The sequence below is a fragment of the Typopeltis vanoorti genome, chromosome 16 (genome assembly GCF_054136105.1).
Source record: "Typopeltis vanoorti isolate ZY-2024b chromosome 16, IOZ_Tvanoo_1.0, whole genome shotgun sequence".
Taxonomy (NCBI): domain Eukaryota; kingdom Metazoa; phylum Arthropoda; class Arachnida; order Uropygi; family Thelyphonidae; genus Typopeltis; species Typopeltis vanoorti.
In genome coordinates, this window is record NC_143564.1 from 110230737 (window position 1) to 110253496 (window position 22760).

At 36.4% G+C, this 22760-nt stretch overlaps 1 protein-coding gene across 2 annotated transcripts in view; it reads left to right on the forward strand.

The window, feature by feature from the left end:
• Naa35 (N-alpha-acetyltransferase 35) overlaps nucleotides 1–22760 on the forward strand; it is a 440678-nt gene that overhangs the window by 194930 nt on the left and 222988 nt on the right. The window lies entirely within an intron of this gene.

The following is a 22760-nucleotide window of genomic DNA, read 5'->3' on the forward strand; positions in this document are numbered from 1 at the left end:
TGTTAGCTTACACTTGGGTAAAGGATTAAACAAAGGTGCAATTTCTTGGCATCTTTAATTTAATTTTTAATCAAGTAAAAAACTTTCAACAACTAACTCTAATCCAGAGTATATTAATAGTAAGTGTTACACCTTTTCACTACTTATATATGGGAAATATGTGACTTCTGCATTACTTCAATCTTGGTATCACTTTTGGTTCTAGTTCTCATTGATGACACTTGAATAAAGATCAAAACTGGTCGTTTTGATCTTTATTCTAGTCGAAGGTTATGGCCCTTCCCATAATGCCTAGCATTATACATCTCTGAAAGGGTGTGCTTTGCATTATGGAACACTAAGTCTATTAATGAGATGTCATTAGCCATTATATACTAATAGCCTAGTTGTGAAGATACTTCACGTGCAAACTGTGCAAGCTTAATTAAAGGATTAAACAAGTATAATTTCTTACAATCTTCAAGAATACAATCATTCTGTATATATATTTAATATGTAATCTAGAACCTTCTTTGTCACATATTGACTGGAGTCATTAATGTCATATTATGAAGAAGAAGCCCATAATACATTAGTAAAAGAATAAAATTAAATACTTCAAGTGCATCTGCCTTTAATGTGCTGACTACAAAAACAAACACAATTGAAATCTAGTGCAATATGAAAGTAGAAAAGTTCAGTACAACGTGCTGGCTAAGGCATCACCATGATAAACAAGATCTACATTCCCAACTGAGCAATCAATACTGATCAACAAGTCAAGTGCTGAAAGAAGTGCAAGAGTAAAACTAAGTGACAGTCTGTCAGTAGGAAATGGGAAGTCCATCCATGATGGGCTCCTTGGAAAGAACAACAGTGAAGTGATCTTTCACATATTACTTTATCAAGATATTCTGTGAGGAAACAACTTTTATGAGGGAGTCTTTCCTTTACCAGGTGTCTTTCCAGACACCTGAAAAGCCAAGAGGCAGAAACTTATCCTTGGGAGAAGTCCATCCATGATGGGCTCCTTGGAAAGAACAAGGAATGTCATATTATTAGGAATGTCATAAAACTGCAAAGAGAGAATATACGGGGAATTTCAATTCAAGGTACAAAAATCAGTCATTTTGATCTGCAGACCACTTAAATCGTTATTGAAAAAAAATGAAGAAGAACTAGAAAGAACAGTGCTAAAGTTAAGTGAATCAAAAAAGTGATATGGGTTGATAATGAACATTGAAAAAACTGAAATGATTCTTGGAAAGAAAAGGATAAAAAAAGGCAAATAATGGTCAACGAACATGAGCAGGAAGAGGTTATGAACTTCAGTTACCTCACTTGTACATGACACATGATTTAGACTGCAAAAGAAAGAGAAAAGATCTTGAATAACAAATGCAAAAGTAAATGCATGGGCAATGGACAAGATATGAAAAGTAAATCTGTGAGCCGTGCCATAAAACTGAGACCACTGGAAATGTGCATATTCACTAGCATACTTTGCAGTTGTGAGATATGGGTAATGGTCATAGACTGTGACAGGCATATTGGCTTTTGAAAGAACATGTAGAAAGATTCTATGAGTTGGATGGGTGTAAATGTTAGCAAATGAAGAACTGTATAAAAAAATAAAACTGCAAAGAGAATCTAATGCAGAAATTAATTTGAAGGACACCATCTTTTTGGACATATTTGTAGGATGGATAACAATAGAAAGATCAAAATCTTGATGTTTGGTGCAATAGACAGTATAAAGAGAAGAGAATGGTCAAGGCGAGAGTGAGTAGATGATGCAAGCAGTCATGTCGAAAGAGTTTGCAGAATTTGAGTCATCTGGCAATGGACAGAGAAAAATGCAAAGAATGGAAAGAACATTCGACCCCATGCACATTGATGATGATTTGCCTTTAAATGATTATGTGATTTTTAACATATTGTTAATGTTTTAAAACTATTAAGACTTACTATTAATCTTTCTAAATTTTTTAGTCTTTTTTTTTTTTTTAATTTACTTAGTGTATGTGTGATTTATGAATTAATATATTTTATCCAGGGGTGCTTAAGGGCCAAAACTGTAAAACTGAGAGGAGACCTCCAAATAGCCTTTAAAGGAATGCGGAGAACCGACCAGAGCTTCTGACCTAATGTCCAATCCTCACCTTCTCGTGGTGCACCCTGTTGGGTATCTATCTGGATACTGAATGAACAAGGATCAGCTGGCAATTTGGGATTTAGCCGACCAAATTGTATTCTTATTGGTTAAACCAAAATACAAAATGATGGTACAACATAACAAAATTTCATGCCGGCTGGGGCGTCTCCCAGTTAAACAAGGCCCCCGTTATTTTCGCCAGGGAACTAGGGCGAACATCGAAAAATCAGCTACTTGAACAAATCTGTAAACACACCCCAACTCAACATCACCAGAGTTAAAGATCGGAACTATCAAGAGATAAGAAGTGAATAAGAAGCCAGAATGGCAAAGAAATTAAGCTAGCTGAGGAATTAGATAAGTACCAGATTGACATAATAGGTGTGACTGAAACAAAAAAGACAAAAACTGGTGAGATCTTTCTGAGCAATAAATACAAAATGTTATATTCAGGCAATGACAATCAAGGAAAAGAAGGAGTAGCTATAGTATTCAACACAAAATACGAGGCTAATTTTCTTGAATGGCAGACAGTCTCAAGTAGAGTAATGTGGGCAAATATGAGAATGGGGAAATGGACAATGAGACTTATTTGTGCCTATGGTCCCACAGAAGGTTCTACTAAGGTACAAGTGGAGGAATTTTTTTATGCTTTAGAAAAAGGAACTGACACAATGAAAAAGGAAAAGTTGGTCCTTGTTGGGGATCTGAATAGCAGAGTAGGAAATGATTGTCAGACATACAAAAATATTTTGGGAAAATTTGAAGAAAAGAGCAAAGCTAATAATAATGGCAAATACTTGTTGGGTTTCTGCCCAGGACATGGACTGGTTATTACTAACACCATGTTCCAACATAAAAATATGCACAAATTCCCATGGAGAGAAGAGGCAAGGAATAAGAAGAGTCTCATTGACTATGTTATTGTTGATAGTGATTTTTCTCACTGGTGCAGGACATACATCAGAGTGTACAGAGGATTTGAAATTGGAAGTGATCGCTATTTAGTCTTGAGCAGGATAAAACTGAATTTCATATTGAAAAGAGTAACATGTAAGAAAGTTTTAAAGCAAATAAAAGTTGAGCAGCTCTCAGATGTGAACTGTAGACTAAAATACACAAAGATTATTGAAGAAAAAATGAAAGACTTTGAGAACAGGAACCAAACCTTGGAGAATCACTGGCAAGCCTTGAAGAAAACCCAGATTGATTCAGCCAGAGAGGCATGTGGTGAGGTTTTCTGCAAGGATAGAAAAATCAGAACTCCATGGTAGACACAGGAAATTAAAGAGGCAGTGAAGGAAAAGAAGAAAGCTTATCAAAAGTTCTTGGCAAATAAGTCAGCTTTTACTGTTAGAGAATACAAAGAGAAATGTAAGAAAGTGAAACACTGTGTAAAACTAGCTAAACAAAAGTCATGGGAGGACATTGGCAAGAACATAGAAAATAAATATCAAGAAGGTGGTAACATATTCTGGAGGTTGTTGAGGAAGCTTAGAAATGGAGGAGAGAGTGCTGTAAATGGAGTTAGAGGTGATAAAGGTGACATGAAAATGGGAGAAAAAGGTATCCTTGAAGTATGGAGTAATTACTTCGAAAAATTGCTAAATGAAACAAGCAGTGCTATAGTTCGCCCACCGATTAGAGATCCTTCGACACTTCTGCTTATGTCAGAAAAAGGAGAATTCATTCCGATAATAGGGTAATCACTCCGTATTGGGATGAGTTGTTTATTATTACGGGTTGGAAAATTAACCTCTCTTTTATGATTATTGTAGTTAACCATGTTGCTTGTATAACAGTTGGAAAATTTTACCTATAAAGCACGTGATTTTGGGTGTTGGTGACCAATTCGTACTTCCTTCATTTCTTTCTCCCCTTCAGCATAAATCGACTATTCTTGGCAAGATGCCAAGCAGAGACCTACAAACGGTGGGTCAACTTTAGCACAGTGGTAAAAACACTCAACAGGCATACTAACAGGAATACGTATCCATACTTGAAGTAGAAAAAGCCATCAAAGGCTTGAAATGTGGAAAGGCAGCAGGAGTAGATGATATTCGACCAGAAATGTTGAAGTATGGTGGTATAAAAGTCTTACAGTGGCTGCACTGCATAGTTCAGAAAGCCTGGACAGAGGGACAAATTCCTGATGATTTCAGTAGAGCTCTCATAGTACCCATATATAAAAAGGGAAATAAAACTGAATGTCAGAATTACAGAGGTATTTCCCTACTGAGTGTTCCTGGCAAGATCTATGCACGTATACTTGAGAAACAGTTGAGAAGAATTGTGGAAGAAAAGCTTGGTGAAGAACAAGCTGGATTTAAGCCAAATAGAGGCTGTCAGGATCAGATCTTCACTTTACAACACATAGTCGATAAAGCATGGGAATATAACAAATATCTGTATTTAAGTTTTGTCGATCTGGAAAAGGCATATGACAAGGTGCCAAAAGAGAAGCTGTTCAATACGCTACAGTTATATAGTGTCAATGAGGCATTATATCAAGCAATACTTAGTCTTTATTTGAGTTGTAAGTCAGCAGTTAGAATTGAAGGAAGTACAGAAAAATGGTTTAATATTAAATCTGGTGTGAGACAAGGATGTACATTATCCCCTCTGTTATTCATTATCTATATGGATCACATTATGAAAAAAAGTGGTATTAAACATATCAAAATTGGAGATGTTAATGTCAGCTCTTTGCTTTATGTGGACGATGTTATACTTCTAAATAAATTTGCTACAAGTCTGCAAGATTCTCTGACTAAATTGAATAACTGTTGTGATAGATATGGTACGAAGGACAGCAATAAAAAGAGAAAGACAATGAAAATAGGTAGAATCGTTGAAAATGTCAACTGTGTTTTGAATGGGGAACCTGTGGAATAAGTAAAACATTTCAGCTACTTAGGCACGATTTTTAGTGAAGATGGTAAATTAAATAAGGAAATAGACAACAGAATCAACAGAGCTGATATTTTAGGAAGTCAACTGAATAAATTCATATGGAATAAGAGAGAAATTAGTCAGAACACTAAATTAGCTGTATACAAGACAGTGTTCAAACCAATTTTAACTTATGGATCTGAGAGCTGAGTCAGAAGTAAAACACTTGACCAAAGACTAGAGACAGATATGAGAGTCCTGAGAAAGATTAGAGGCAAGAACAGATGGTATCACTGGCAATATCGGATTAAAAACGAGGATATTAGGAAAGAACTTGACATTGTCAGCATCCAGGAATGCGTTAGCAGAGCTAATCTCAGGTGGTATGGTTGGTCACTTAAACAGAATGGGAGAGAAAAGATTAGCAAAATAAACAAGTGTTCTCTGCCAGGTTTGCAGGAAAATGACCCAGAGGAAGACCAAGTATAGGTGGATTGATACGGTACAAAGTGCCTTAGACGATAGAAATATAAGATCTGATAATGTTGGAGTCTTCACAAGTAACAGACTGATTTGGAGGAAAATTGCAGATAGGAAGTTAGTAATGATATAAGTTTCATGTAGTACCATCATATCCTGTACTCCCCTTGAGGGTACATGTCAGGAATTTGATGATGATGATGAATATTTCACACCAAAGCTAATTTCATTTAAAATTGAGCAATTATATTCTCCATTAAAGTGTGAAATCACTTTCCTGTCTTCACAGGTATATGAAAGAAGATCATCAGAGGAAATGAATCAATCCTTTTATCTAAGTTGAAATAATAAGTCAGTTCTCTAAGGAAAAATTTTCCTGGGTATTCCTGTACTCTTATTCTCCATCATCATGATCATCATCATCATCAAATTCCTGACATGTATCCTCAAGGGGTGTATAGGATATGATGGTACTTCATGAAAATTTACCTCATTACTAACTTCGTATCTACAATTTTCCTTCAAATCATTCTGTTACTTGTCAAGACCACAACTTATCAGATCTTATATTTTTATCGTCTAAGGCACTTTGTACCGTATCAATCCACCTATATCTTGGTCTTCCTCTGTGTCGTTTTCCTGCCACCCTGGCAGAGAACACTTGTTTTGCTAATCTTTCCTCTCCCATTCTATTTAAGTGACCATACCATCTGAGATTAGCTCTGCTAACGCATTCCTGGATGCTGACAATGTCAAGTTCTTTCCTAATATCCTCATTTTTAATATGATATTGCCATTGATGCCATCTGTTCACGCCTCTAATCTTTCTCAGGACTCTCATATCTGCGGTCTCTAGTCTATGGTCAAGTGTTTTACTTCTGACCCAGCTCTCAGATCCATAAGTTAAAATTGGTTTGAACACAGTCTTGTATACAGCTAATTTAGTCTTCCGACTAATTTCTCTCTTATTCCATATGAATTTATTCAGTTGACTTCCTACAATATCAGCTTTGTTGATTCTGTTGTCTATTTCCTTATTTAATTTACCATCTTCACTAAAAATCGTGCCTAAGTAGCTGAAATGTTTTACTTGTTCCACAGGTTCCCCATTCAAAACACAGTTGACATTTTCAACGATTCTGCCTATTTTCATTGTCTTTCTCTTTTTATTGCTGTCCTTCGTACCATATCTATCACAACAGCTATTCAATTTAGTTAGAGAATCTTGCAAACTTGTAGTGGATTATTTAGAAGTATAACATCGTCCGCATAAAGCAAAGAGCTGACATTAACATCTCTTCTGATATCATGTTTAATGCCACTTTCCTTCGTAATGTGATCCATATAGATAATGAATAACAGAGGGAATAATGTACATCCTTGTCTCACACCAGATTTAACATTAAACCATCTTCCTGTACTTCCTTCAATTCTAACTGCTGACTTACAACTCAAATAAAGACTAAGTATTGCTTGATATAATGCCCCACTGACGCCATATAACTGTAGTGTATTGAATAGCTTCTCTCTTGGCACCTTGTCGTATGCCTTTTCCAGTTCGACCAAATTTAAATACAGATCTTTGTTATATTCTCTTGCTTTCTCAACTAATTGTCATAAAGTGAAGATCTGATCCTGACAGCCTCTGTTTGGCCTGAATCCAGCTTGTTCTTCACCAAGCTTTTCTTCCACAATTCTTCTCAATCGTTTCTCAAGTATACTTGCATAGATTTTGCCAGGAACACTCAGTAGGGAAATACCTCTGTAATTCTCACATTCAGTTTTATTTCCCTTTTTATATATGGGTACTATGAGAGCTCTACTCCAATCATCGGGAATTTTCCCCTCTGTCCAGGCCTTCTAAACTATGCAGTGCAGCCACTGTAAGACTTTTATACCACCATTCTTCAGCATTTCTGTTCCAATATCATCTACTCCTACTGCCTTTTCACATTTCAAACCTTTGATGTCTTTTTCTACTTCTAGAATGGATATGTATTCCTGACTGTATGCCTGTTGAGTGTTTTTTACCACTGTGCTATCACTGCTTGTTTCATTTAGCAATTTTTCTAAGTAATTACTCCATACTTCAAGGATATCTTTTTCTCCCGTTTTCATGTCACTTTTATCATCTCTAACTCCTTTTACAGCACTCTTTCCTCTATTTCTAAGCTTCTTCAACAAACTCCAGAATATCTTTCCACCTTCTTGATATTTATTTTCTATGTTCTTGCCAAAGTCCTCCTATGACTTTTGTTTAGCTAGTTTTAAACAGTATTTAGCTTTCTTACATTTGTCTCTGTATTCTCTAAGAGCACAAGCTGACTTATTTGCCAGGAACTTTTGGTATGCTTTCTTCTTTTCCTTCACTGCCTCTTTAAATTCCTGTATCCAGAATGGAGTTCTGATTTTTCTATCCTTGCAGACAACCTCACCACATGCCTCTCTGGCTGAATCTCCAAGGTTTGATTCGTGTTCTCAAACTCTTTAATTTTTTCTTCAATAATCTTTATGTATTTTAGTGTACAGTTCACATCTGAGAGCTGCTCAACTTTTATTTGCTTTAAAACTTTCTTACATGTTATTCTTTTCAATATGAAATTCAGTTTTATCCTGCTCAAGACTAAATAGTGATCACTTCCAATTTCAAATCCTGTGTACACTCTGGTGTCTTGCACCTGGGAGAAAACAACAATAACATAGTCAATGAGACTTTTCTTATTCCTTGCCTTTTCTCTCCATGTGAATTTGTGCACATTTTTATGTTGGAACATGGTGTTAGTAATTACCTGTCCATGTCCTCAGCAGAAATCCAACAGGTATTTGCCATTATTATTAGCTTTGCTCTTTTGTCCAAATTTTCCCAAAACATTTTTGTATGGCTGACAATCACTTCCTACTCTGCTATTTAGATCCCCAACAAGGACCAACTTTTTCTTTTTCATTGTGTCAGTAGCTTTCTCTAGAGCCTCAAAAAATTTCTCCACTTCTACCTTAGTAGAGCCTTCTGTGGGACCATAGGCACAAATACGTCTCATTGTCCAGTTCCCTATTCTATTTGCCCACATCACTCTACTTGACACTGCCTGCCATTCAAGAAGATGAGCCTCGTATTTTGTTTTGAATACTATGGCTACTCCTTCTTTTCCTTGATTGTCATTGCCTGAATATAACATTTTGTATTTATTGCTCAGAAAGATCTCACCAGTTTTTGTCTTTTTTGTTTCAGTCACCTTAATATGTCGATCTGGTACTTATCTAATTCCTCAGCTAGCTCCATTTCTTTGCCGTCAGACTTCTTATGTTGATAGTATCGATCTTTAACTCTGGTGATGTTGAGTTGGGTGTGCTTTATTCTCCATTAAAATGTGAAATCACTTTCCTGTCTTTACACATATATCAAAGAACATCATCAGAGGAAATTAGTCCTTCTATATCATTTGAAAAACTTATATAAGTCAGTTATCTAAGAAAAAATTCTCATAGGTATTCCTGTACATAATGAAGAACTTTATCAGGAGTAGTACTAACTATAGGATAATGGAATATGAGAATAATGCTATAAGTTTTCAGTAAGGATCTACACAATAATTGAGCTATGGTTTAATATATCATGAAAAAAGTGGGATAAGAGGAAGGAAAAACATGTATTTAATTAAAATATAATTAATTAAAGTTAAATGGAAGAATTAATAAAATTTTGAAATAATGATAAAATATAATTAAGAGGGAGATGTTAAATCCCGTTTTATTTTATAGCTGGGTACGAAACTAGGGTTGAAATCATCATCATCCATAGAGTTTCATTGCCGAAAAAGATGGACATTCTATGGATGTCGATGGATTTCGACCCTAGTTTCGTACCCGGCTATAAAATAAAATGGGATTTAACATCTTCCTCTTAATTAACAAATTCGCATGTAAAATAGCCTTTTAGCTTATCATTCTTTGTAATGATAAAATATGTTATAGACTAACATTACTCTTGTATTTATGGCACAGGTTGCTAATATACATTGCTCAACTTTTTGAACATCTCTCTTTATCAAACCAACTCTTCAGCAGATAAAGTTTCAGATTTAGTTATTTAAAAGAATATCCATAATTCCTTACCTTTGGCATCATTTGATATTTCTATTCCAATTGTCAAGTTATAATTCACTCTTGTTGTATGAGATATTGAAGTTCTATGTTTTGGATGACTTTCTTTAAGGAAATTTTATTTTTAATGGTATTGCCATATGCAAGAGGTCATTGACTTCATGGTACATTAGTGCTGTAGATATAAAGTAAGTTATGAAAGAAGAGACTTGTTTAACATTTTTTAAAGATCTGCAAATTCTATTCTTTAGGAAGTCTATAAGAGGAAAGACTTTAGAGAGACAGAAAAAGATGGACTGAATGAAAACGAACAAAAAAGTTTGGAGTTGAAATGTGAAGAAGTAATGAATAGCTGCTGCATACATTTAAGAGTTTTAGAGGAGAATTGAAAAATTGCTGATGCCAGTTGAACATTGCACATGGAAATATTTGTAGAAAATGCAAGTAGCAGAAACTAAATGTTTGTGTGGGCGAGGAGCAAATTTGTGACTGTTGAGCTGTTATTCAACCTAATTGCTCTCTCTCCTTTACTAAATCAATTATTTTAAGGGATCTCATAAGGATACCACCTCAAATGTTAGAACAGTATTAGGTGGATGTGTAAGTGTGTGTATACACTGCTTGGAGAGAATTCACTAGATACCATAGTGTGAGGAACAAACAGCCATGGTGCCCCTCACCTTAATAACATGTAGGATCTCCTTTCACTGCATTGACTGCAGCAATCCTATGGGACATACTTTCCATAATCATACAACAGTAATCAATGGGAATTTTGGACCATTCTTCCTTTAGGCATGTAATGAGGTCCTGGACTGTTGTGGAATGGACATCCCTTGACTCACCTGATGCTCGAGTTCATCCCACAGATGTTCATAGGGTTGAAATCACAGCTTTATGGGGGCCAGCCAAGTGTGGTGACATTTATGTCCACAAACCATGCAGTTACAGCAGCAGATTTATGACACAGTGCATTGTCTTGTTGAAAGAAGCAATGGTCATTTCCAAAGAAATGCCACAAAATATGAAGGATTGTATTGTCCAGAATACTCACATATTTCTCGTAGCTCAGTGTTTGTGGTACCATAAACAGAGGTCCAAGGCCAAACCAGGAAAAACAGGACCATACCATCACACAGCCACCTCCAAATTTCATAGTTGAGGTCACGCACTCTGGTAAGAGACATTCACCGGGCATCCACCACACCACACTTATCCATCTGTTCAGTTGAGGGTGTAGTGCTATTCATCACTCCATATCACAGCTTTCTAAACTTCCATGTCCCACTGGATATGCTCCTTGCACCACTAAAGATGATACTGCATATTGGTTCAGGTAATGTTGGGCTTGCATATTGCTGTCCTACCATGGAAACCCATATTGTGAGCCTCGATTCTGAATATGTTTGCACAGATTCATGCCCCAGTTAATGCCTGGAACTCCACATTCAGCATTTAGACCAACAAATCAGTTTTTATATAGTATCCTTCGTACCCTACAGTCACTTTCAGTGAGTGCGGAAGGTCGTCCACTGTGGATAGCACTTGCAGCTCACATGTTTCCATCTTAGTGTGGTATCACTGATTGTTCACCAGAGATAGCCCAATTTATTAACAATTTGCCACACAGATAGGCCTGCAACATGGCATCTTATCATAATGCCTCTTACAAACTCCATCAGTTCCCTTCTCACAGCCTTCTTCAAACCAAGACATAGTTTAACTGCCTTTGGAGGATCACATTCCTTCAATTTATGCCAGCTACAAACATATTCCTTGTTACATGCCATGATCCATCTTGCTCATGGTGGTGTCCATCAACTTCTTTCCAAGCAGTGCATTTTTTTTTTTGGTTGAATTTCATTTGTAAAATTAGTGTTAGCAAATGATGATATAGAAATGATATAGAAAATCATAAATGTAATTCGGAAAGCAAATATGCTTTAAAAAATTTCTTTACATGAATCATTTGGGTTTCTCTCCAAAATGATAGTATTATGAACAGGTGTGATAAATATTTTCTAGAACTGAAAATTTGAATTTGGTTATTAGGACATTGCAGATGTAATTCTGGATGCAAATATGCTTTAAAAAATTTCTTTACTTGAATCAGTTGGGTTTCTCTCCAAAATGACCGTATTTCATTATTTCATTAGATGCTATATTTACATTACAATAAAATTCTACTTTGTTGTGATTGTGTCTGTGCAGTAAATATGCTATTTTTGGGCAGGGAATATTTTTCATTATACATGGACATTTTATTCCAGTCCTCAAAAAGATGTAGTAAGTAAAAAAAAAATCCATTTATTTTTATGTGATTAAAAATGAATCCTTCTATAGAAAAGGACTTGTCTGGTGATATTCATTGAAATATTAGCATATCTGGGATATTATTATGTAAAAAAGTGTACTCTGATCATAACAGTCATTACTGAATGAAAGAAAATTCTTCTTCAAATAAAAAAAAAAAGTAAAATATATTATTATTATTATTATTCAGGCCTCCATGGAGTCAAAAGACTCATCGTGGAAGGTCCATCCTAGGAAACACAAAGCCTATCATACTACTCCTTGAACTCATTGACTGTTCTTGCTCTCACCACTCTATCAGGCAATGCATTCCATGGTTCAACCACCTTCTATGCAAAGAAACCACTCCTCACCCTCTTGCTTACAGCTTCCTTTCGTAACTTCCAGGTGTTGGATCCTACTTCTTCTCAATCTATACTTTGGATCCGACATGATTACTATTATGATGTTCTTAACTAATTGATAAGTTATAAGTTGATTTCTAATTCAAATATAAAGAAAATTTATATTTAAAGACTGCGCCACTTTATATCTGAATTACTTCAAGAATTGAAGATAAACCAACTCTCAACTAACCTTCCTTTATATGTTGTTATTGTATATACTGGCCGAGAATATTTAACTTACTTAATTTACCCGCTTTGGTTCGAATATTTTATGAATGGTGCAGTAAAAGAGATTCAGGCAAAATATATCCTTTGATTAACTAAAACAAACATTTAATTTTAGAATCACAAATTTTACACTTGAATTCAAATCAGTTATTAAGATATCACAAACATCTTAACTTCTCTGATAAATTCAATCATACAAACTCAGCCCATGGTAAATCTGTCATCTCTATAATACAGTCTTCTTACAGTTCCTTAAGTTCCAAATACGACAAAACTTGCAGTAACACCTCTTCACAAACAAACACTTTTAAATTTACACTTCAGCTAATTTCCGCAACAGTTGCTGTTAGTATAAGGAAATTCTAGGATGAAACTCACACACTTCTCTGCAAAGGAATATTAATGGTTGGAATAATCTTACCGATAATCTTCTTTCTCCATAAACTTACACACAAACATTTTTTATAACTGTAAACACTTTGAGCAGTATACGGCACTCATTAAAATAAATCTTCTAAGCAATAACTGAATTAATCATTGGTCACAATACACATAAACAAACGTTCTTGCTTGAAGTACTACTGATCACTCACGAGTTAAGGCAGTACACAATAATTCTTTAACCTGAGATTTTATATGCACAGTTGTTGATTCCTCCTGCATTCAATTAATTCTTTAGGCACTATAATTCTAAACACAGCTAACGGTAAACTTCAACTTTACAGCCTCTACTATTCTCTAGTAACTTCGTGCTTTGCTTCAAGGTTCCGTATGTCCTTGAAAGGTCGGTGCTGAAATTAAATCTCAACCCAAGTATCGCTAGTCTATTTAATAGTCTCTCAGCTGTTTTCCGTAGCTATAATTGTTATTCTACAACTTATTAGCTAACTGCTTCTCGACTAGTAGACTTAAATTAGCTGCTCGAGTGACTTGCTGATTCTCTAATAATACACTCTGATTCCCAAATGCCCAGTGCTCCGATTCCAACCCAATGCCTTTCCTCTCTCTATCTGTATTTTCAGCATTCCTCCTTTATATATGCGTTCTTCCCGCCTAAATTGTTCTCTTGATCTCTTTGACTAAAACTCTTTTCAATAATTTTCAACATTCTCCTCACGTGGTGTTCCAAACTCGCGCTCACTTACTTACATACGTCTCCATGACAACAAAACAGAACATAATAAAATTGAGCTATTGCATAACGTTAAACTTCTACAAATAGGAATAAATAGAGAATATTAACATTTCAATTAATGCGCAGTTAAATTATCAAATGCAAGTTCTTATAATATTAACATAGTAATAATTAAAATAGCTTAATAATGTTTAATACAGTCTTTTCATTATTAATACATATATCTTTGATTAAATAATTAGATATTAGATAAAATTAAAGTAGTTATATGAATATTAAATTGTAAAATAAGTTGTTTACGTTAAATAATATTTACAAGTCTAGCCTTTGTGATGGAAGATCATGTTGAATTCTGAAGCAAATAATAATTACTCTAATCTCTACATAATCAGAATCCAACACAGGGTTGGCCCTGCGTTATGCCCCTTCCCAGTGTTCCACCAAGCAAAAGAACTACCCAGTGACAACCCTGTAACTACCTCTCAACTTAGCCTATTTTCGTTTAGGAGTGCCCCTTTTTTTACAATGTCATTGGCTCTTTACTCAAATCTTAGGGCATTACTGAAGTGCTAGAATTTGAGTAGTATAGAATAATATAGAATTACTAATAAGATTTCAGTAAAGAGCCAATGACATTGTAAAAAAAGGGCACTCTTAAACAAAAATAGGTGATATTAGTCATTAAAATAATAGTTTATTTTAGAGGAGTAACATGGGTATTTTTCCAGAAATAATACCTATTACCTCTCAACAGTTTAAAAGTCTCAATCATATCACCTCTCCTTCTATTTACCAAACTCTGCAGTCCGCATTCCCTCAGCTGCTTCTCATAACTAACATTGTACAGTCCTAAAACAATCTTTGTTATCTGCTTCTCTACCCTTTCCACAGTTAATTTATCTCCTTCAAATCCTGGGGACCAAATTTGAGAACTATAATCCAAGTGTGGTCTGATCAGGGTCTTATACAATGGAACGATAACTCTTTTATCTCTGCAGGTCACCATCCTTCTCAGTATTGCAGCAATCCTCTAGGTTACCTTCTCCACCTTTGCAATATGCTCCTGAATTTCAAGTTTCTATCGATCATCACCCCCAGATCTCTTGTCTCCCCTACTTCCTCCAGTATAGCTCCTCCAATCGAGTATGCAGCCTCCCATCGGTGTATTATCCCAAACTACAAGACTTTACTTTTTGCTGCATTAAACTGACACCCCCATTCATTTGCCCATATGTCTAGTTTATTCAACTCCTCTTGCAGGGCTACCACATCTGCAATATTACCAATAATCCTTTCCAGCTTCACATCATCTTCAAACAACTGAATATCCCTCTGCAATCTACTGGCAATGTCATTGATATAAAGGTTAAACAGTACTGAGCACTGTGGGACTCCACTTGTAAACTTCTGCCTCCTTGATATTGCTCCAAAATACAGAACTCACTGATACCTATCAGACAGCCAATCCTGAATCCAGTTGATGACATTTAAACCCATGTGCTGCAACTTAAATATCAGCTTATCATGTGGCACCCTGTCAAATGCCTTTGCAGAATCCAAAAAAATGGCAGTGTGTGCCTGTCCCTCATCAACTGCTCTTATTACTTTATTATAAAAGGCAATCATATTACTAAAGCAAGAGCACCCCCTTACAAATCCATGTTGACTCTCACAGATAACATAACCCTCATGTGCCTAATGCTCTATACGGTCCCTCACGAATTTCTCCAAGATCTTTAACAACTACTGGTGAAACACAAACTGGCCTATAGTTAGACACTTCCAATCTGCTACCCTTATGCAATGGCACTATCTTGCCTTCCTTCCATTCCTTGGGTACCTTTCCGTAGCCAGACTTTCATTGAAAAGCCAGGTCATTGGAGCTGTCAATTCTTTATCGCATTCTCTCAAAACCAAGATGAACTACCATCCAGTCCCACAGCTCTATGACACCCAGAGTACTCAGTACAGTGATACCTTGGCTAACGAAGATAATTCATTCCGGAATCACATTCGTTAGCCGAAATGTGATTTCCCATAGGTTTCTATAGAAAATCATTTAATTTGTTCTGGATGCTGCCTACTATTTAAAGATAAGTTTTATAAAATAGTAAAAAGCACACTATAAAAGGGCAAAAACTCGCCAAAGGCTGAGATGAACAGCTACCCAATTAGATGAAGGAGAATGGAAAGTAGAATGGAAAAGCTGATGATCTTTACACTATTATATACACTTTATTAAACTGAAAATATGTACACATCGTTTTTACTATTCTTCTTCCAAATTTTCAAAGTTTATTCAAGGTAAGTCTCCTCTTCTTCGGTAGCTGGCCTCTGTCTCTTTGCTAAAGGAGAAGTCAAAAATCTGTCCAAAGTTGATTGAACTTCTCTTTTTTTCAGAATGTTTTTAAAGTGATTCAGACAATTTTCTTCAACCAAGGCACAAAGTCTGCTCATTTCAGCTTTGTTGGGATGCCACTTTGTAGCTAAAGACTCTTCCCAGTAGTGCAGCATTTTTTTAATGTCACCTGTTGGCATTGTTCCCTTTTTATTGCTGTCCTCCTCCTCCTCTGATGAACACTCTTTATCTTCCTTGTCTCTTTCCTGATTCACTTGCTTTTTCAACTCTTCAAGATCTTCTGTTGTCAGATCTTTTGAGTGTTTTTCAACTAATTCTTCTACATCTTCTTCATTTACCTCCAAATGTAATGCTTTGCCCAAGGAGACTAGCTTATCTACAATGTCAGCATTTTCAGCAGCATCTTGAACACTGGGAGCAGCACTTCTTATCTTGCAGCAGTCTGGCCATAACTTTTTCCAGGCAGCATTAAGTGTCCTAACTGACACTTCGTACCATGTCATGGCAATGACTTGAATAGCATGAAGGATATGATAATGATCCTTCCAGAATTCCCTCAGAGTCAGACTAGTAAATGAAGTTGCATCAAAACATCTTTGGAACATGTGTTTTGTATACAATTTCTTAAAGTTTGATATGACATGTTGGTACATGGGTTGCAAAATAGATGTGGTGTTTGCAGGAAGAAATTTTATCTTGATGAAGTTAAATTCTGCCTCCAAATCTTCTTCCAAGCCAGGTGGATGCCCTGGAGCATTGTCCAGAAGAAGCACAGCCTTTTCAGGCAAGTTTTCTTCTCTCAGATACTTTTTCACCGTGTGCCCAAACACCTCCACGATCCACTCTGTGAATATGCTTCTTGTTACCCATGCCTTGGTGTTTGACTTCCAATAAACACTAAGCATGGGGCTTGCAAACATTCTCCTTCTTGAAAATTCTTGGTGTCTCAGAGTGGTAGACCAACATTAGTTTAATTTTGAGATCACCATTTGCATTAGCACAAAATAAAAGAGTTATTCTATCTTTCATAAGTTTGTACCCTGGCATACACTTTTCTTCTTTTGTGATGAAAGTTCTTTTGGGCATTTGCTTCCAGAACAACCCAGTTTCGTCACAAATAAACACTTGTTCTGGCTTGTATCCATGAATGATGGTCCACTCCTGAAATTCTCTAATAAGCTTCTCAGCCTCCTCTTTATTTGCACTGGCTCCTTCTCCATGTCTAATTACACTATGGATCCCTGACCTTCTCTTGAGCTTCTGAAACCATTCTCTGCTTCCTTTGAATTCTTCCTCTGCCGTACTGTGTCTTGCTACATTTTTCTTCAAATTTTCATAAATCATTCTGGCTTTGCTGCAGATCATCTCTTGAGTCATAGTGTCACCAGCCATTTGACGCTCATTTATCCAGATCATCAGAAGCTTTTCCATTTCTTCATTCACAGAATTTCTTTCGGATTGAGATCCCAAGGCCTTCACACCAGCTACAACTGAAGCTGCCTTAATCTCCTCCTCCTTCTTTGAAATTGTAGCTATTGATGATGATGATGCTTTGCCATGCTTGACTGCTAAATCCACAATTCTGACTCCTCTTTCATATGCTGAAATGATTTCTTTCTTTTGCTCAATTGTGAGCAACTTTCTGCTTCCCTTGGATTTGTCACTTACTTTTTTTGGACCCATTGTCAAGAAAATTTTTTTCACTTTTAACATTTTTTTCTGAAAAATATAAAAGAAATATGACATATAGCATATTATTTATTTAATTAGATAAGAATCGAATTTACTAATTATAAATTAATCCCCCATAGTAGAATTTAGCCAAGTAAAGAATAAATGCTATCACACTTACCTCTCGCATTCACAGCCACACGGAGCGTGCACCGTACTAACACTGGTATGAGGCTTCTCGCTGTCTCAAACATAAACAACCCAGTCACGTTGGTGGGTCTCCCCTATGTGGTGTTGTTGGCTCATTTCTTTGTCACACACATACAGATGGAAAAGATAAGCTCCTGGAATGGCCCGACCGTTCATGCTTGCTGCTTTATGTTAGCGCGCATCCACTAAAACATTCATTACCCAAGTCCAAAATAACAGCGAAAAAATCTTCGTTAGCCGAAAAATTCGTTAGCAGGGTCACTCGTTAGCCGAAGTATCACTGTATTTGGAACATACTCTCCTCTTCTACCTCTAAACCTCGAACCTGCCCTATCCCTCTAGTATTAAAACTACATCTCCAGGATGAAATACTCCAATAAAGTGTCCATTGAACAACTCCACTATGTCCTCTGCATCAGTCACTCTATTCCTATTTTTATCCCACAATGTCATTCTTTTACAATCATTTCTCCTCCTACTTGCCACCTAGCTAAAAATTCCCTAGGATTTTCTTTGGATTTTAGGACCAATCTCTTCTCATATTCCAGTTTTGCCTTCCTTACCATACTAGTCACTCTCCTGGTCTGAGTCTTATATTCTTCAGGTATCTGCTCTTCACCTGTCTCCTTATATCTCTTCCATAACCTCTTTTTCACCTGCAGTTCCTGTTTGATATTGTTTTTCATCCACTTTACACCAAATACCAAATTGTGCCCTCTTCTTCACTCATGGAATACAGCCTACTATTGTTGCTAACAAATATTCCTTCATAATTTCCCAAGCACTAATGATATCTTCGCCTTCCAGTTCCGCCCTCCATGGAACTGTCTCAAGTTGATATCTAAGACTGTTATAATCATCTGCCTTATAATTCCACATATGTTTCTCTCTCTTTGATGCTCCTGCATGTCTGTTCATCTTCCAAGTCAAAACCACATGATCACTCTCTCCAACTGGGAAGCATCTCAGTTATTATCAGCTCTTTGATGCTATGACCAAATCCAAAACTCTTGAACCTCTTGATCCCTCTAATTGTTCCTTAAAACATCTCATGTTGCATAAGATATTTGTCCCTCAAGAATTCTAGAAATTCCATTCCCTTATTACTACATGCATTTTCCTCTTCCTAATTTATACTTCTGTTATTAAAATCTCCCATAACACTCATTCTTCTTGCACTTACCAAGCTCAACTGTCTAAGCATCTCCTGGGCTCCATCCTCTGTGCTCTTTGGTTTGTAGCAACACCCCACTAAATATCCTGTCTTGCCCCCTCTACCTCACATCATATGCTTTCAAAACCATTAGTGTCACTGCCTTCCAAAGTGATTCAAACTTAACATTTATTGTTCCATAACTAACATTTTGCATTTTGTTTACTTTACTTGTTTTTCCACCATTACTGATTATTTTTCATGTACCCTGAATTGCCCAGCACATACCCCCGGGGGGTATGCATACCACAGGTTGGGAACCGATGATATAAAGCATAAAAATGCCAATGTTTCTATACCTATCATTATCCCCTCTAGATTCCACTGGACTCAGCATTACCTGATGTCATTCCCCTTCCCCCAAGCACCCATTCCCACAAGAGACCACCCCTGCTGCTATCCACCCTGGGAATTCTAGTTTCCCTGCATTGACATACCGACTCGTTCTTTCTGTCTTTAAATGCCCTCCAAGCATCCACATATTCCAGTCCTCTCTTTTGACACATTCTATCTATTATGCTATTCATCATTACTGCCCTTCTGCTCAGCTCATCATTATCATACCTGGGCAACACATACACACACTATCTTTCCTCTCTGCATTTTCTTTTCTACAACCTCAAGCATGAATCTCAGATCTCTCGCCACTCAATTTACACTGCCTCTCAAGTCATCCGTGCCTACCATCATCTCATCCACCCTTTCACCCTACTTAATTGCCATAGCCACTCTTTCTATCATTCCTCCAGGCAAACACTCCTCTGGCATCCTATCTTGCACACAATGGATCATCGCGTCTTCGTACATCACACCTCTTACGACACTGTTCCTTGATTGCTCACCTGCTTCCCTCACTCTCTCTCTCTCTCTCTCTAACACTTTCTCTCTGTGTTCCCTTGCTTACCTGCCATCCTGGCACCACTCTATCCCTGGTTCCAGCACTCCCTTGCATTCTTCTGGTTCCCTCTCTCCTACTGTTTCTATTCTCTCCTCTCCTCTTCTATTATTCTCATAACTCTCTCTCATTCCCTCTCATCTACTGTTTCTATTCTCCCCTCTTCTATCATTCCCATAACTCTCTCTCACTCCTACTCTGATTCGCTTTGCATTCATCTCTTCCATTCACCTAATCTCATCTTTCACACTTCTCATATTATTTCCGAGACATTCCACCTCCTCTTTCAGCTCATCTCTCTCTTTCTCAGCAAGTTAGCCACTCCTGCTTTCCATTCATCCTCCCAATTAAGACTATCTCTGAAAACTTCACAATCATTCAAACTTTCCACACTCCCCACTCTTATTTTTTCATTCATATTTCGCTCATTATTCTCACCCTCTATTACACTATTCATCTCTCTAGGTTGAGATTCTCCTGCTCTGATGCAACGAGGCCAGTTATGGTAATCTCTCACTCACTAAGTTCTCCCCATTGCCTACATTTTGCGCATATATGTACTTCCCCTTCTCTCACTCACCACATATCCAACTGCCAGGACACAGTTGGATATATGGCAGGTATACCACATACCTGCATGCATACCACAAGCACTGCATGCCACAATATTCTGTACCATGCAAAATATAGTTCTTAAATGGGGGAAGGGACTTGGTGACATGCCATTTGTAATTGGAGTTGCGGATTCCACCATTATTCAAATAGTGCTGAGGAACTACTACAACTAAATGCTAAATACTAAATGCTCTACTATACTATGTTATACACTCTACTGTCAGCTAATTTAATTATGTGATACTATAAGTATAAACCATATTTAAATATACTAAATAACGAAAACTCATCTTCTTCTTCTCTTCCACTGCAGATGTATCCTACTCTGACCTCACCTTCTTGGTGACCAAAAATAACAGAATATAAACAACTAAACTCCAAAAGCAGGACCACTGAAGGACACTTATATTACAAAAAAAAAATGTAGCACAATTTGCGACAGAAGTCACACTATTCACCAATTAAAAACCCTTTTTTTTTTAGCACAGCTCAAATCTACCGCCATGTTCTGCAGCGACTCTAGCACCCTCTCAATATAAATTTCAAAAACAAAATAAATACACATTAGAAGCACAACAAATTGTACAGGATGATTTATTTGCTTAGCACTTTATGAATGCTTGATCTACTCCTGCCCAGATAAGTCATCTGATCAGCACTATCCGTGTGATGGATATACTCCTCTGTATAGTCATTTACTGTGTTACCAATATGTACCCACACTGTTAATTACTGGTTGCTTATTCATATTTTGCAAACAAATTGCTTTCCCTCTACCCAAGTTTTATTATTATTATTCCCATTATAAATGCAAACATGCATAGGATGATGTGTAATTTGTTCTGTTCTATAGCAACTTATTGGGTACACAAATAACACCATAACAATTTAAATATATTGTGCCATCCATATTTTGGACTCCCCTTAATTGTTAGTGTCTAAAAGATTCTGAAAATCCTCCCCTCCCCACAACTGACACACACATGCAGTTTTGGTTTCAGTTAGCATATCTGTCCAGTATGCAAACAGGAAGTACAAAACACATTCTGAATTCCTGCATCAAGGTCATATACAGCAGATGATGATTTGTAATTTGTACTTACTTGGCATGAACATGTTAACATAACTAAAGACCATTAATTATAGTTGAAAAATATTGTCTAAACATAGGTGTAACCGCAAACACTCACTATAGAAAAATCACTTGAACCAAAGAAATAGTTTATTACACTAGGTTTGGCATTTGATAAATTAGGAGAATTCCTCCAGAGGAAATTAGTTCTAGGGAAAAAATACATTCAAAAAGTAAATTGTCCTGTGGGGTTAACTGTGATTTTCATCATTACACTGCATAGATAAGTTTGCTATACCTACCTGTTTGTTATATTTATTGTTTTTATTATGATCAGCTTTCCACTAGGAGACTTACATCCATCTAGGGTGGCAATGGCATAAACTCCACAAAATCCTCAAATTCATATTTATACCAGGATATGCACATAACTAAAACCAAAGTATGTTCAGAATTGGTTTTATGTTTGTGAGTGGAAAACTGGAGCACCTGATGATAAACCAACCCAGCCACAGTATGAGATCAACTTAGTGCTTAAGAGAGGGTAAAGGAACATCTGATGAATAACATACTGACTGATCACTACTGTGGCCAAACATTCTATGTACCACAAATTTTATCATTTGCTGTTAGGAAGTCTTGTTCAGATTCCCAGCTTATCTTCTCGTTCTCATTCATTCTGTCACTTTTTTATATTTATTGATTTTTATTTTTTTGTTACTAATTTTCTTGATTTTTGATATGTTCATACACAGTTACATAGCAGTACCAACATGTTAAACAATGCCAAATGCAGTTTTAATTAACCTATCCTCCAGCCATAACAACTGTAATTCTTTCTTAAAACTATGTAATCATCAATGGGTTGTAACTGATTCTACAACCTATTGCTGAAGGCCATTCTACCCATTTTCAATGCAAATACTAAAACGTTTAATGTTGTTTACTTGTTCTGACTCTTTTCTTCACTCTAGTAGAGCTTAGTAATCCAGTTTCGGCCAACTCCTGGTATATACCTTATATATATCTTGGGAAGATTTCAATGAAGTTTATAAG